The 17,336-nt window shown below is 42.0% G+C and overlaps 1 protein-coding gene across 1 annotated transcript in view; it reads left to right on the forward strand.

The window, feature by feature from the left end:
• PAPSS2 (3'-phosphoadenosine 5'-phosphosulfate synthase 2) overlaps nucleotides 1-17,336 on the forward strand; it is a 98,621-nt gene that overhangs the window by 14,538 nt on the left and 66,747 nt on the right. The gene's annotated exons all lie outside the window — the stretch shown is intronic.

Raw genomic sequence — 17,336 nt, forward strand, 5'->3', positions numbered from 1 at the left:
TGAGGCAATCTGTTCCCATTACAGCCTTGGAACCCATGTAGGATCCTAGCATTTGGACTCAACTTAGTGACAGTGTGTTTTTGTTTTGTTTTGTGGAAAAGGAATTAGGTCATTGCTACATTTTCCTCACAGTAAAAATTCCACCCAATGGAGCTCAAAACGTTTAGGGATGTTTCATTGGGACTGTTGTGGAGAACCTAGAAATAGGGATTTTAAAAGAAGGCACCTTCCATGATGCTTGGAGAAAGATTTTCAGAAGTTTCTGATGCACAAGGAAGAATAAATGTTCGGTTAACCTTATCCAGAGTCTCAGTGGTAGGGTGCTTTTAAAAAACAAACTAATAAATCTCACTGCCATTCAGTCCATTTCAACTCCTAGTGACCCCGTAGGACAGAGTACAGCTGCCCCAGGGGTGAGGGGGGTTTGAGACTGTAACTCTTTATAGGAGTGGGGAGCCTCATCTTTCCCTAGAGGAGTGGCTGGTGGTTTTGAACTTCTGACTTTGTGGTGAACAACCTAACCTATAACCCACTATATGACCAGGCACCTTGAAGCCCTGAATTCTAACACCATTGTGTAAGACAGAGGTGGGGACCTTTCCTCTGCCAGGGGCCATTTGGATGTTTATGACATCATTTGCAGGTCATACAAAATTAAGAGTTTCCAAAATTGGTTGTGACAATGACTGCACAACCCTTTTTGAAAGGACTGAACTATTGAATCGAATGATATGTGAAATAAGGCTCAATTTTTAAAAAGCCTGGTATACTTGGTGAAATATTAAATTTACTCACCCCTAGTGTGAGGGCTGGACCGGCTTCCCTTCGGTGCGGCGTGCGATGTTAGCTGACACTGATGATTCCGAGGGCCGTACGTGGCCCGGGGGCTGGACGTTCCCCAGCCCTGGTACAAGAGGACAGATGCGTGCGCCTACTGAAGACCGTGACACTGGGTGGGGGGGGGGGGGGTGGAATTGCCAGTGTTGAAATGGAAGCCTTTTTAGAGAAAAACTGTATTATTTAAATGAGGAGGGTAGTTGGAACGGCATAGAAATTGAATCACATCGTTCTCATGTCGTAACAGAATGAGACGCCTTGGATACAAGTCCATCGAAAGGCTAGACTTTGTTACACGGCCACAATGTGTCGATAGAGTAAGCTGCAGGATCATCGATGATCATTTGCAATGATTTCTTTCATTCTCCCGTCAGGGTTGAGAAGCTGTTTAAGCATCCCACGATGCTCATCTTCCCTGTTGCCCTGCTCCTTTGGGGTCCAGGAAGGCGCCTGCTGGAGTTGCGCTCTGTGCCAGGCACTTTCCATCTGCGCAGTAATCTATGGCGTGGTTACTGTGATGTTCCTGTTTTATGATTGAAAGCACTGAAGCTTAATGGGCTTCCGCCACGTACCATAGACAACAACATAATTCTAAGTAGCGGAACTGAAATTGGCCACTTCCTACCTGTATCTGCCCTGTTTCCAATCTCGCTTCTTTTCTTCCCTTCAGTTAGTGTGATGGATGGGAAACATGTCAAGGTGCTGAGAGTGAAAACCATTCTGTTTATTTAAACTCACAGTTTGATTTGATTTTTGGGCCTACCGCTTCATTCACGGGAAGAACTAAAAGGTGAGGCTGCGTTGGAAGTAATTTTCCTGACGGTCCTTTCGGAGGGTGGCATGCATGCTCCTTCAAAAGTGTGGGTTTTAGCAAAGGCTGTACCAAAGCAATACATGTTGGTGTTGATGAGGTTCTGAAGCCAGTCTTAGCAACAGTACCTCTCCTTAGAATCTGACCCAACATTTCACCTTCCTGACACAGAGCTGCTGGGGTCTCGGGGGTGAATGCATACACTCAGGAATAAGTGTCCTTAGAAAGAATGACAGTGACTTATATGTAACTCTAGACCTTGCCCTGTTCATTATGTGAGCGAGGCCACAGAGTAGAGCATTCATACGTCCCCAGCTCCCAAAGCCCCACAGGCGCCTGGCCTGTTCTCTGGATGTACTAGGGATTTCATAGGCATTCCCATGGAATGTTCAGCTTTCATCTTGCATGAATTTTTATCTTCCAGCACAGAATTTCCCTCTTTTGTGATTCAAGCAAGGTGCATGTATCATATGCACAGCCTCATGATCAGAGCCGATTGCAAAAGAGTTTCTAGAAAATACACAGGGGTAATGAATTGCAGCCTGTAATAGAGCTAGGATGGAGGCCGGGTGAAACATTAACAGGTCTAGGACCTGTGTTGAAAACTACTATTGAATAGTTTTGAGCATCTTCTGGATAATACAGTTATGTTTTTCAGAATCAATTTGACGTGTGTCACGTTTCCCTACGGTAACTGCTACCTCCCTGTAACTGCCAGGTCATCAGCCCGAGACTCCAGCCGCTCTGAGGGCGAACGATGCCATTTTCTGCCTGTGTCGAGAGTTACGGCCTCTGAAACGCCCGGGGCCAGTTCTAACCTGCCCTAGAGGGTTACCATGAGTCAGGATGGACTTGATGGCAGTGACTTGGGGTTTCATTGTTGTTTTTTTATTATAGCAAGGACCCCTGGGGTATAGTGGGGCATGGTTTGGGCTGCTAACTGTAAGGTCAGCCGTTTGAAACCACCAGCCACTCCGAGGGAGGAAGATGAGGCTTTCTACTCCTGTCACGAGGTGCACTCTCAGAAAGTCGTCGATCAGGAAGGGCCCCAACCAAGAGTGAGAGTACTAGTGCACCAGTGTAAGGGAGTCATTTCTAAGGACGGTAGCTGTCAAGTTGAGCTGCCACCAGAGTCACCTTGGCATCCTAAAGGAGCCCTTGGGTTACTCTCAGCACTGGGGACAAGACCCATTTTCTTCAGCACCGGAGCGAGCCTCTCATTGTTTGCTCCCCTCCTAGGCTGGTTTCAGGTTGAAATCCATTTTAGAGCTGTGCTCAGCACGTATGAATTGAAAATGGTGGGAGGACGAGGTGGTTTTTTGGCTTTGCATCTGGGCAAGAAAGTAGTCCAGGAACAAGCTTTCATTCATCAGCCAAACACACTGGATTTCTGTCTCACATTTCAGGGTGGGCCCGAAGGAGCCGTGTGGGTCCATGGAAGAATGAATTAGCATCCTGTTCCAAAGGTGCTGGTCCCTTCTGAGTCACTTCACCTTGAATGCCCTGCCTTTGCAGCAGCAATGACTCGAATGTTAGAACGGTTGTACATGTGGAAAAATACATAAAGCTTCAGCATTTCGCCCACTGACCTTACATAAATAAATGCACTCATGTTTCTTAGCCTGGCTTCTCCGAAGAAGCAAACAGAGAACCATCTATAGATGTACAATTAACCCTGAAACAACACAGTGTCACCTGCATGCGCCCATGTGTATGCCAGTGTCTTCTTGTCAGTGCCCCATGACGCTAGTCCTCTCCGCGTGAACAGCGTCCCTCCAGTGCACTGTCTAGCACATCAGAACGAGGGATCTCCCACAGTCCTCGGGTGGTTTTCGGGATATTTAGTGCAGGGCTGTCAACCTGGAACAACTCCAGGGGACTGACACGAAGTGCAGCAAACAGAAAACCTAGGACATTTCGTGAAGGCATGAAATTCTAGCCCTGCTTGAGAAACAAACACCTTTTAGCTTGTCCTGAAAAAGGCAGGAGATGATATGCATACCATACAAAGTACATGTAAATCAGCCGTCTATATTATATGTAAGGCTGCCCATCAACAGCAGGCGATTCGTATGTCAGTTGGGTGGGAGCCAAGAGTTGTGAATGGATTTTCAACGGAACCAGGGGTTGTGGTCAGTTAATACGGTCCTTCTAGCAGCACTTCCTTAGATGATGTATTATGAGCAAATGAACAGGATTCAGGTGGGATTAAGTCCTGACCTTAGTAGAGGATGCGGGCCAAGTCACACCCTTTGTTTCCTCTGGGTATGGTTAGGTAAAAGACCAGCTACCCCTCCATTGAAGCCATTCTTCTGTATGTAAGAGCCATTTGGGACCAAGAGAGAAATCCCAGGACCACTCGAGCCCACTCGAGCTCTCTCTACTCGAGCCCACTCGAGCTCTCTGACTGAAGCCAACACTAGAGACACCAGAGGCTGTGGCCCAGAGACTGTGGGTGAGGGCCATGAGCCAGGGTAGCAGGAGAGGCCGAGGCTAGGGACCTATGAGACAGAACAGATGAGCAGAGTTGAGACAATGGAACTGTGAGGCAGAATGACAGGTGGGCTTCTTGACCCAAGGAGATAGAAGCCAAGGGACCACGTGGCTCAGAACAGAGGCTGAGGACCAGAGAGAAACGTGGTTGCTGACTGAGAGGAGGTGTTGTGGTGGACCAATGGCTGTATCCTTCCTGTTGACCGATCCTGACTTGTGGTAACCTATGAACTTTCCTAAAAAAAAAAAATAATAATAAAACCCAGAATTTTGAGTTTTGTCTGTGAGTCTGTATGGTCATTGCAATTGATCGTCGCACCTACCATTTGATGTAGAGTACCAAGGGAGGAACAGTTGATGTCAGAGTAGGTAAAGACATAAGGAAGGTAGAGGCGAGTCTGCCCCCTGCCTCGTGGCAGTAGAGGAGCCAAAGAAGATCAGAAATGGCCACCTTCCTGCCTCTTTTCACAGCACCCTTAGATTGTTCAAGGGGCATGTACAGTGTCTATATATGGCTTATGTGGATGGAAACGTTGGAAATTTCCACATCCATAGGACATGCGTCAGACTTTTCCAGACCGGTGGGTACAAGAAAGGAGGAAGCCAAGATCAAGTCAGCCAGCAAACTGCTGTTTCATGGATGCGGAGGCAGACAAATGCAAAGAAGACAGGGAAAATGGGAAGGCTTCTGACTCTTGCAGAGCTTGAAGAGATCGATGAGTCTCAAGATCAGAAAGTAAGGTAATTTACGTAGCAGATGTGTGCCACGTCCTTGAGGAAGCCTTGACAAGTGATTAACTGCTCCCATCCTGGAGGATCATTACATAATTACATAGCTGCCAAACCACTAGCCACCATTGCTCAGCCTGGTTTGACACACAGCCTTAGCTCTCACATTGTGTAATCAGCACTCAGATTGAGCAACGGAAAACTACCCGAGCCCCAGAAGCCCCTTCCCGTTGTTGCCTTTGTCTCCTAAGTTAACTATCCTGGTTGCTCATAACATGAACCAGTGTGGCCTGCTTTTGCTTTATATCAATGGAGCCCTGCATTGTCGACTCCTTTACATAAGTTTTCGGAGAGTTGTATTGTTTGCGCGTAGTTGGAATGTGTGCCTTCGCTTTGCTCCACAGCAGCGAGTCTCAGTATGTTGTGTGTGAGTGCAAGGGCCGAGTAAATTGCCCTCCTTACACAAGGAACTTCTGGCAATGTTGGGGGACATTTTTTGTTGTGGCTGTTCTTGTAACTAGAGGATTGTGTTGCCAACTGCCCTTCCATGCATGGGGCAACCCCTAACAACAAAGAATTTTCAGAGTCAAAATGTCAACAGTGTCATGTTAAGGAACCCCGTTGTACAGTATTCAATCAAGTGAACATGCCCTCCGCGTGGACATTCTTGGTTATTCACAGCTTAGCCCATGCTTATTACAGTCTCCTCAAAATAGAGTACCATTTTGACCTTTAGAATAACACAGAGGAAATGGATGGTTCTGGTGTAGCTTCTTCCTCTGTTGCTCTAGTCTAAGTGAATTATTGGGCCTTAGATGGCAGCTTGCAAGCTTTTAAAACCCCAGGCTGCGTAACAAAATGGGAAATGGAACATATGCATGAAACAAATTATTAGGCTAATTAACCGTGATGTTCCATGAAACCATGACCCTAAGCATATAAACCAAGGAGCTAAATCCCATGAGGTGTTTGGTTGAACTAAGAGGGAAGACATAAGTACTAAACACATTATTAGACCAGTTAATTGGGATGTCCCATGGAACCATGACCCTACACATTTCAAACCGATGAACCAAATCCCATAAGTAGGCTTAGCAGCTAGTTGTTTTTGGTGTTTGGGTGGTCGTTGTCATAAATATAAATAACATACAACTTTTTATATGTATATAACTTACTGACAGTAATTAAGTAATTGTGCAACCTTACCTTAATCAATGTGATTTCTCTGGTACCCTTTTTACCTCTTCCCACCTCCCCTTAGTAACTGCTAATAAACTCTGGTCTTTGTACACTTGCATTTTCTTGCCTTTTCATGTGAGATCACACAGTATTTGTCCTTTCTGATTGACTTCTTTTGATCAGCAGAAGACTTCCTTTCTCCTGCTGGCTGGGCAATATCCCCTTGCATGTCTGTACCATATTCTGTTGATCCCTTCATCTGTTACCTTTCAGCTATTGCTGAAATGAACATTGGTGTACAAGTGTCTTTTTGAGGCTCTGCTCTAAGTCTTTGGGGTCTAAACTTAGGAGTGGAATTACTGGATCATATGGTAGTTCTATTTTTAACTTATGAAAGAACCCCCACGCTGTCCCCACAACAGCTGTATTATTTTTCATTCTCTGCCATTAGCAAGAGTCTCAATTTTCCCACATCCTCATTGACATTTGTTATTTTCTGACTTTTTTTTTTTTTTATCAAAGCCTCATGGGTTTCTTCCTGTGGCTTTATTTGCATCCCTTGAATGGCTAATAATACTCAACAGTTCTTGATGCATATGCTGACCATTCAAACAACAACTGTTTTTCTAAAATGCCTAGTCAAGTTATATTCCCAATTTATGATTAAAGTATTTGTTTTCTTGTTGTGAAGTTGTTGCAGTTATAGATACATATTACTTATATGTGGTTGTTGGTAGTGTATTTCTCTTTCTTTCCTAACCCTTCTCAACTTTGTCCTTAGGTAAATGCTGGCACTTTGGTCTCAAATGGTTGGTTTTTGGTTTTGTTTTTTTTTTCGGTTGGTTATTCTAAGGTGTGTGTATCTCCCTAGTATTATTGTTCCTCTGATTGACCTGCTTAATGTGTGCTTCAAAACTGAGTCATGAGGATGAGTTCATTTCCAGATCAGAAGGGTAAATAGAGCCATAGTCTTCGAGGTTGTACCAGTCTAATAGTTGTATGGTTTTTTAGCTTTGTTCTGCATTTCTCCCACTTTATTCAGAATATTCTCATGCGATCCCTTTCAGAGTAGTTGGTAGCGGTGGCTAGGAACTTTCTAGTTTGGGGTCCCAGGCCATGCAGATGGATGTTCATGTAGTATATAAATCCATTGGACTAGTTCTCTTTATGTGTCTCCTATTTTCTTCACCACTCTTTCTTTGCCAATGCCTTTTGATGAACAAAAGTTTTCATTTGTATGAGGTCCCATTTATTTATTTTGTTTTTTGCTGTTTTTGTCATAAGAAAGAGCTTCAAAAACATTCATGAATAGGGGAATTAACTGCACTCTGACTGGCTCATTTCCTCCCTGCGACCCTTCCGTAAGGGGATGTCCAATTGCCTACAGATGGTATTTGGGTCCCCACCCCACACTCCCCCTCATTCCCAATGATATGATTTTTTTGTTCTGATGATGCCTGATACTTGATCCCTTTGACACCTCATGATCACACAGGCTGGTGTGCTTCTTCCATGTGGGCTTTGTTGCTTCTGAGCTAGATGGCCGCTTGTTTACCATCAAGTCTTTAAGACCCTAGATGCTATATCTTTTGATAGTGGGCACCATCAGCTTTCTTCACCACATTTGCTTATGCAATCCTATCGGGGAGATGAGCACACAATTATATGATTTTTTTGTTCTTTGATGCCTCATAACTGATCCCTTCAGCACCTCGTGATCGCACAGGCTGGTGTGCTTCTTCCATGTGGTCTTTGTTGCTTCTGAGCTAGATGGCCGCTTGTTTACCTTCAAGCCTTTAAGACTCCAGATGCTATATCTTTTGTTACGCGGGCACCATCAACTTTCTTCACCACATTTGCTTGTATACTCGCTTTGTCTTCAGCGATTGTGTCGGGAAGGTAAGCATAATGGAATGCCAGTTTAATAGAACAAAGTATTTTTGCATTGAGGGAGTACTTGCGTGGAGGCCCAATGTTCATCTGCTACCTTAATACTATAAATGCCCTTTGTCTCCTAGCACTTTCCTCTATTTCCTTTTAATTTCCTCTTGTCCCATTATCACGTCCAGCCTTCATTTGGGTTTCGGTAATTCCTCTTGGTTACATTACCCTTGGTCACACCCTACCAAGCCTCCTACACTCTCCTCACCACTGATTTGGGTCACTTGTTGTTCCCTTGTTCCTGGGATTGTTAACACCACATCCTTTCCCCCAACCTCCCCCTCTCCCATGACCCCCCAGGATTGTCGGTCCCGTTGTTTTCTCCTCCAGAGTGTTTATCCACCTTGCTTTCCTCCCACCTCCCCCAACTATCATGATCCCAATTCTACCTTACAAATCTGGCTAGAACAGAGGATGTACACTGGTAAAGATAGGAACTGGAAACACAGGGAATCCATGACAGATGATCCCTTCAGGACCAGTGGTGAGAGTGGATGGTTGGGTGGAAAGGGGGAACTGATTACAAGAATCTACATATAACCTCCTCCCCGGGGGGACAGACAACAGAGATGTGGGGTGAAGGGAGATGTCAGATGTGACAAAATAATAATTTATAAATTATCAAGGTTCATGAGGGAGGGGGAAGTGGGGAGGGAGGGGGTAAAATGAGGAGCTGATGCCAGGTGCTTAAGTGGAGAGCAAATGTTTTGAGAATGATGAGGGCAATGAATGTACAAATGTGCTTTACACAATTGATGTATGGATGGATTGTGATAAGAGTTGTATGAGCCCCCAATAAAATGATTTATTTAAAAAAGAAGAGAAAAATTCTGGCTGAACAACACACAAATAAATGAACAGATGGATGGACTGGAGTGTAGTGGGAAATAAAACTGGGAGGAATTTGGGTCTGGGAAAAAAAGAAAAGAAAAAGGAAATTAAAAGATAGTAGAAGTTTTAAGTGCACTGTTTGAAGTCCCCTGCATCAGCTGATCCATTGCTGACCATCAGACTTGGTAGCATTGCTCATGCTTGTTATAAAGCTTTCCTGGTTTAGTTTTTGCATTTAGTTCCTCAGTCCATGTTGAATTTGTTTTATGTATGGTGTGAAGAATAGATACTATTTTATCTTTCTTCACAAATTTACAGAACTCTTTATTGAAGAGACGCTTCCATCCCTATCAGTTGGGCTCAGCACCCTTGTCTTCACACCAGTTTACTATAGCTGCGCAGTTAGATGCGGGGCCTCTTGCCGTTCTCTATAAAATTGAGAGTTGTTTTTTCTATTTCTGTAAAGAATGTTGTTGGAATTTTTATTGGGATTGCCTTTAATCTACAAATAACTTTGGGCAATACAGATACTTTACCAATATTACGTCTTCCAATCCATGAACACAAAGCATCTTTCCTTTTATTTAAGTCTTCTTTAATCATCTTTTCCCACAGTGTTTTTTTTTAATAATTTTATTAGGGGCTCATACAACCCTATTTTTAAAAAACATTTTATTAGGGACTCATACAACTCTTATCACAATCCATACATATATCAATTGTGTAAAGCACATCTGTACATTCTTTGCCCTCATCAATTTCAAAGCATTTGCTCTCCACGTAAGCTATTTGCGTCAGGTCCTCTTTTTTTTCCCTCCCCGCTCCCCCCTCCCTCATGAGCCCTTGATAATTTATAAATTATTATTTTGTCACCCTACAATGTCTTATAGTTTCCATTTCAAGTCCTTCATGTCGCTGTTTAGATTTATTCCTGGGTATTTTGTTTTCTTGGATGCAATTGTAAATAGAATTGTTTCCCTAGATTCCCTTGCAGATTTCGCATTGATGGTATGTAGGAATACAACTAATTTTTGTATCCTTATACGCCGAAATGGCCAAATTCTTCTATTAGCTCTAGTACGTTTCTTGTGGATTTTTAAATTTATAGTATCATATCATCTAACAAGGAATCATTTTCCTTCCTTTTTAATATGAGTAACTTTGGATTATTTTATGGCCTCTTTTCTCTGGATAGGATTTCCAATACAATACTGACTACAAGTGGTGAGACTGGGCAACTTTATCTTGTTCCTGATTCCCAGGGGGGAAGCGCTCAGTCTTTCTCCCACTGAGTATAATGTTGACGGCTGGATTTTCACCTATGCTCTGAATCACAATAAAGATTTCCCTTCTTTTCTGATCTTCTCTAGGTTTTATCAAGAAAGGGTGTTGGATTCAACCAAATACTTTTTCTGCATCCATAAAGATGATCATGCATTTCTTTTCCATTGTTTTATTGAGGTGCTGTATTACATTGATTGATTTTCCAGTATTGAACCATCTTTGTATCCTTAGAATAAATCCCACTTAATCATGGTGGTTTCAATGTCTTGTTGAATTCTGTCTGCTAATATTTTGTTGAAGACTTTTGCTCTATATTCATAAGCGATCTCTGCTTGCAGTTTTTCTTTCTGTAATGTCTTTATATGATTTGAGTATCAGGGCAAAGGCTGCTTCTAAGAATGAATTAGGGCCTGTTGTGTAATCCTCTACTTTCCCAAGCACAGTATCTTTGTCCTTGGATTAGTCCCTTCCAATAACACATCTAACGGACATGAGATAAGGTTTTGACATCCTCAAAACTAAGGAATATGCTAGTTTTAATTCTTCCAAAACAGATTTATTCATTCTTCTGGTCGATCATGGTAGATGTCATTTTCTTCACCAACTCCACCAATCAGAGACATCACTCTGTCTTCCTTCTTCATTGTCCAGCTTTCATATGCATGTGAGGTGATTGAAAATCCCTGGTTTGAGTCAAGCGGGACTCTAGTCATCACCTTTTTGACACTTTAGAGAGCTCTTCTACAGCAGATTTACCTAGTGCGATATGTCATTGGATTTCCTGACTCTTCTATCAATGGGCATTGATTGTGGCTGCAAGTAAAATAGAATCATTGACAACTTCAATTTTTTCTCCATTTATCATAAAGTCGGTTATTGGTCTAGTGGTGAGGATATTTCTTTTTTATATATTAACGTGTAAACCATACTGAACACTACAGTTTTTGACCTGCGAGTCCTGTTTGCATTCAGTAAGCACGCTGCGTCATCTGCATGTTGCAGGTTGACAATGAGCCTCCCTCCCTTCATGATGCTGCGTTCTTCCCATAGCCCAGCTCCTTGGGTTACTTGCCAGCCTCCAGATGAAAGGATATGACCTTGACACACACCTTTCCTGATTTTACACCATGCAGGGTATCTTCTTGTTCTGTTAAGAGGGCTGCTTTTAATCTGTGTACACATTTCACATGAGCACAATTAAACATCCTAGAATTCCTATTCATTGCAGTGTAGCCAGTAGTTGAACTGCACAGTTGAATGACTGTACATAGTCACTAAAGCACAGATAAACATGCTTTGGTATTAAGTGTTCTCAGCCCAAATCCTTCTGATATCAGCAATGATATCTCTTATTCACATCCTGTTCTACATCTGCCTTGAATTTCTGGCAGCCTTCTGTTGATGTCCTGCTGCAGTTACTTTGAGTGATCTTTAGCACACTTTTGTTGAATATAATCTAATGGCCTTGTTTGATCGTTTCTGCATTCTATTGGATCTTCCCTTTTCTCCCTCAGCTTTAATGACATGTAATTCACATGTCATATAATTCAATAGTTCAGTCACCTCTTTTAAGGATGGGCACAAGTACAGAGACCTGTTCCTGAGTTGACCAGGGAGCTCTCTTTCTAATTTATTGGCACAGACAGGTGAATGCTTCCAACATTATATCCAGTTGTTGAAACATTTCACTTAGTGTTCTGTCACTTCCTGGAGTCTCGTTTCTCACGGATGCCTTCAGTGCACCGTGGACGTCTTCCTTCAGTGTCGTGGATTTTCTTCTTCTGTTTTTCCTTCCAGTTGTACTGACGTTTGATTCATGTACTATACAATTTAATGGTTTGAATATATTATAAAGCAATTGTGCAGTTATCACCACCATCAGTTTTAGAACATTTAAAAACTTTTTGCCTCATTGTTATTAGCTCCCCATTTCCCCCAACCTTCCCTGCCAGAACCCTAAGAATATGTTAATCTAGTTACTGTCTCTATAGATTTACCAATGCTGGATTTCATATGAAGAAAATCATACAAAACAGCAGATGATATTAAATTTTAGCCTAATTATATCTGCATTCATTTACTTTCTCACGCTCTCTCTCTCTGAGGGCCAGGCGATATCCTAGTCAGTGGTTTAAGAAAATTCAATAGAGGCTTATTCCCTGTGAGGACTCTGTAAATGGTTGTTTGGATTTTCACTGCCATCCAAAGCCTTCTGCAAACTAGGGTGCCGAGAATGTAAGCTCTAACACAATTCCTTCCTATGCTCTTGTATTTTATTATTTATAACCTTAGTGTGGTAATTACATAATTTCATGCCAACTTGAAAATTTATAAAAGTATAGGGTTGGTATTCAACCTGTCAATCAGGTCACAGACTGATGCCTCCTTGTGGGTGTGGCCTTCTCATAAGGAGGGCCCTGGGAACCTTCCCTCTCTCTCTCCTTTCACCTTTCTGCTGGCAAGCCACTCTGAGACCTGCCAGAGGCCTGGCGATGTTACTACTGCTATTGGATCCACAGGACTCTGGACCCATCATATTCCAGTGATATTCCTGCATTCTGCATCATTGAGCATGACTGCGCGGGTCTAAAGAGGGACTTAAGGACTACTATTGGACTTAAAGACTTGCGTTGAACTGGGTTGGGATGTTTTCTCTATATATAATTACTTCTTGATATAAAACTCTTTCTTACTCATAGATGAGTGTCACTAGATTTGTTTCCCTAGTCAACCCATCCTAACACACCTAGGATCACACAAGACAGGCTGGTGTGCTGCTTCTGTGTGTACCTAACTAACAACTCACTTAGATGGCTGCCAGTTTCAAGACAAGCTTTTGAGAACGAGATGCTATTCTTTCTGACTTGGGGGTACAATCTTATTTTTTCACCTAATTTTGCTACAGCACCCCTATCTTTAGTGGTCACTTCAGGAGGGTAAATATGAAGCAGGGTATGATCATCAGAATGGATTGTTCTTAGGTTAGGGCTTATGGTTCAATTTCAGCTCAAAATTCACTCATATATCTAAGGTATATATATATATATATATATATATATATATATATATATATATATATATTCCTTTTCCAGTTTAATAGCAACATTATCAGCTCTTTGAGAGAAAATATAAGTGGCCTCTATAAAGCTTTTGGTAATTCTAATTATAGTATTTTTTTCATTTACCTTTTTCCCAACAGTTTTATTGGCCTATAATTCACATGTCATACAATTCAATAGTTCCATCACAACAAGAAGAGTTGTACAATTATCATCGCAATCAGTTTTAGAACATTTTCTCCTTTTGTGTATTTATTAGCTCCCCATTCGCATCCCAACCTCCCCTACCACATCCCTAAAGAATCAGTCCAGTTACTGTCACTATAGAGTTACCTATTCTCAATTTCGTATACAGAAAAACATTAAGAAATAAACAACACACAAAACTAAAGAATAATGAAGTAAAGCAGATAAAAACCTCAATTGAAAAGAAAGCAGAAAATATTAAAAATGATCATAAATTTGCGTGGATCATCAGGGAAATCAAATGAGAGGGTGCTAAGTTTTACCCTCGCTGCATCTGCAACAATCCGCTGTCCAATGCATGCTGCATGTTAGCAAGGCTGGTCACAACCCTGGTCCACAGTCAGAGTATCTTATAACCACTGGTATAGAATTTAAAATACTGATGTGTGTGTGTGGTAGGATATGGGTGGGGCTGAGGTGGGGTTCTGGGAAAAGTGAGGGTTTGGGGTAAGGAGTGAAAAAAGGGGGGGAAAGGGTGCATTCTCCTCCCTGCCAGGCCATCGACAAAGGGGTCTTGTCAACAGGCTGGAAAGGTTGCTGAGGGGCTGTCCGGAGGAGATGGTTTCCCTGTCGAGCATGGTGTGGCCCCAGGTTACAGTTCCTCTAAGTCACCTCATCAATGCCTTCCATTCACGAAAACATGTACTGATTTGTGTCAGTGCATCTGTTCCCTAAAACCCACATCGTGATGTGGTTTCTGAGCACGAGGCCCCCAGCAGCAAAGGGATCTTGTACAGTCTGAATAAAAGATGAGACAGCTCGGTCAACTCAGAGACAGTTTACTGCCCGGATTTTTAAAGGCAAAAATATTCTTCCCCTTGGCACGTATCTCAGGTCTCTGCGCAGTCCTTCTTTGAAAAAGAGGATGATGATTTAGATGGATTTAGTACTTGACATGCCTCTTGTTTATACAGACAGCATCCAAGAACTCTTCAAAGCTTTTGTTCAGATCTTCAGGACCGGCCAGTGTTTCTCCAGATACGATGCAGGGACATGCGTCAGAGTTTAAATTGTGAACACTAATTTGTAGGGGGCTATAGAGGACAACGGGAGCCCAGTACCCAGCTGCAGAATGTCGAGTCAGATTAAGTCTCTGGCAGCTCCCGCAGGCGAACGAGTGGAAGAGCTTTTCTGTCAGAGAGATCATTGTAACCTTGATTATGGTGGATTGAACTATGGTCAAATATGGTACTTGGGCAGTTGACCTCCTTCTTGACCCAACCTGAATTTGTTCTAGGGTTAAATATATCTCGTTTGTTCCACCACAGAAACTTCTCCTCTGGATTTTTTTAAATATTGTTGATGACCTTTTAGTTCTTTCTCTCTATTTTTATCTTTATAACATTAGTAGTAGTTTTCTTCTTACTGTTTTTGTTTTGATTTTTAGCTTTCCCAGTTTATGAAGCACAGAAGGAGTGGATGCTCAGAAACAATAACTGATGCAATGGTTTATCTGGGATGGGGGTGGGGTGAGGGGTAGGATGAGGGGAATCCAAGAGCAAACAATGAACTCAGGAGAGGGGAAGGCAGCACCAGAATGGATTGTGATGACGTTACATAGAACTCTTTTTAAAAGCAACTTAATTATGGAAGTTGTATGCTATGTGAATTTTATATCAAGAAGACTACTTAAAAAAAGGAAAGAAGCCAAAGTTGACCACTGGTTGCCATGGGTGACAGAGGAAGAGTTGCGCTTGAGGGCACTGAGTGTATGCTTATGGCGGTGGAATTATGTGAAAAGGCTCTTAGTAATGGCTGTACAGCATGAGGAGAAGAATCAGTGGCATTGAATTATTCGTGTAGAAGTTACTGAGTTGGAGAATGTTTTGTTGTGTGTATTTTTTGCCACAATTAAAAGAATAAAGAACAATGAGTACAAGGAAGAGAAAACTGTTCTATAATTCATTGTGGCAATGAGAGCACGACTCCTCTTGATAAGATCGAACTATTGAATTGTATGATTTGTGTGTAAAAAAACTGTTTAAAAAAGAAAACAAAAATCCTTATAATATCAATAGAAATGGAGAAAACATGGAAGGATTATTGAGGATTAGCAAAACATTATCAAGATTTAATTTTACTTGGATCCAGAACCAATGTTCATGGAAGCAGCAGACGAGAATCAAAGGGGCTAGCATTTGGAGAGCATTGGAAAGTGGACGATGGCAGATGTAGTTAGGTTAAAATTTAGCACCTTGTCATTTGATCTCACTTTGGACCCATTTTAAAATTGTTCTAATTTTTTATATTTTCTGGTTTCTTCTCTGTTTTATTTTGTTGTTTTTGTAAGGTTTGTTGACCATTTGTTTTGTATTTTTGTATGCTTTTCGGTGTATGAAATCTAGGATGTATCAATCTATAGGGACAGTTGCTAGATTAATGTTTTCCTGGGAGTTTGCAGGGGAGGTTGGGGGAAACGGGGAACTAATAACAAGAAGCACAAGAAAAAAGACTATGTTCTAAAATTGAATGGGTAATTATTGTATCTTGATACGATTGGATTTTTGACTTGTATGATATGTGGATTATATCCCAATAAAACAGTTTGGGGGAAAAGTTTAAAAAGAAAGAATTTAAAATACTATTGTAATAAGGAATATTTACATTGGGAAAGCTCTTTTAGATTAAAATACATGGGATGCTTACATATATATTTTAAAAACTTAAATCACTGAATCCTGCATAAGAGAAAACTGAGGGTTAAACGCAGGGCACAGCGTTGAATAACACTCATTCACTGTGGCAGAACTACAACTGCAGAATTAACACATGTCTGAGAAAGCTAAGAAAATATGAAAGCACTAAAGTGTCATAGATTTTGGATCATGTCTTACCTCTCGAAGTGGCTGAAAGTCCACCAATTCATTTTGGTACAGGAACCCCGTGGCTCCCTGGCATCTTCTTTTGAGGCTTGCTGTACCCTTCAATGTTTGATCCATAGAGTCCTGTAATATTGAAACCCGAGACTTCATCTGTCTCCAGGTCTGAGAAATGGAAGCATGTCTTTCTTCAGCTCTTGTGAGTGGCCTTTTGGTTTCGTCCTGTATGACATCCTTGACGTCATCCCACAGCTCCTTTAACCACGAGCGATCCACGTGTCAAATCTGTTCTTGAGGTACTCTCTAAATTCAGGGGGGACCGACTCAGGGCTGTACTTTGGCTTTGGGGGTTTGTTTTCGTTTCCTGCAGCTGCAATTTGAACCTGAGCTGTTGGTGGTGTGTTCCATAGTTGGCCCCTGGTCTTTTGCTGACTGGTGATATTGTCCTCCTCCCGGTTTCTTTCCACAGATCCAGTTGATGTGATTCCTGGGTATTCCATCAGGCAAGGTCCACATGCACAGTCACTATTTATATTGGAGGGGTATTTGCAAGGGAAAAGTCACGGGTCTTGCAAAATTGTATCATTAACTTTGGGGCATTGTTTCTGCAATTTAGGGTATATTTCTACCTGATGGTTTTTCATTCCAGAAAAAACAAACAAAACACCCCAATTGCCAATGAGTCAATGTCAACTCATAGCGACCCTTTAAGGTAGAGTAGAAGTAACTCTGTGAGTTTGAGATTGTACCTCTACTCTTTACTGGATAGAAAGTCCAGTCTTTCTCAGAAGGAGCAGCTGGTGGTTTTGAACTGCTGACCTTGGAGTTAACATCCCAGCTCATGACCACTATGTCACCACTCTGAAGAGTTACAAACCCACAGGGACAGTTCTCCTCTATCCTGTGGTGTTTCTATGAGTCATATTTGACCCGATGACAGTGAGTTTGCATTTCAGTCACCAGTAATTATCAGTGTATCTTGATTGTATAGCTAATCAATCATCGTTTGAGTGGCTTCCAGTTTGAGGGGGCTCATCTTCCAGCACTCTTGGAACCTTGGTTTTGAGTCTAGTTTGGCCTTTTTATGACTCAGAAGTCATTAGGTTT

Source organism: Tenrec ecaudatus, chromosome 16, assembly GCF_050624435.1.
Source record: "Tenrec ecaudatus isolate mTenEca1 chromosome 16, mTenEca1.hap1, whole genome shotgun sequence".
In the NCBI taxonomy this organism is placed as follows: Eukaryota; Metazoa; Chordata; class Mammalia; order Afrosoricida; family Tenrecidae; genus Tenrec; species Tenrec ecaudatus.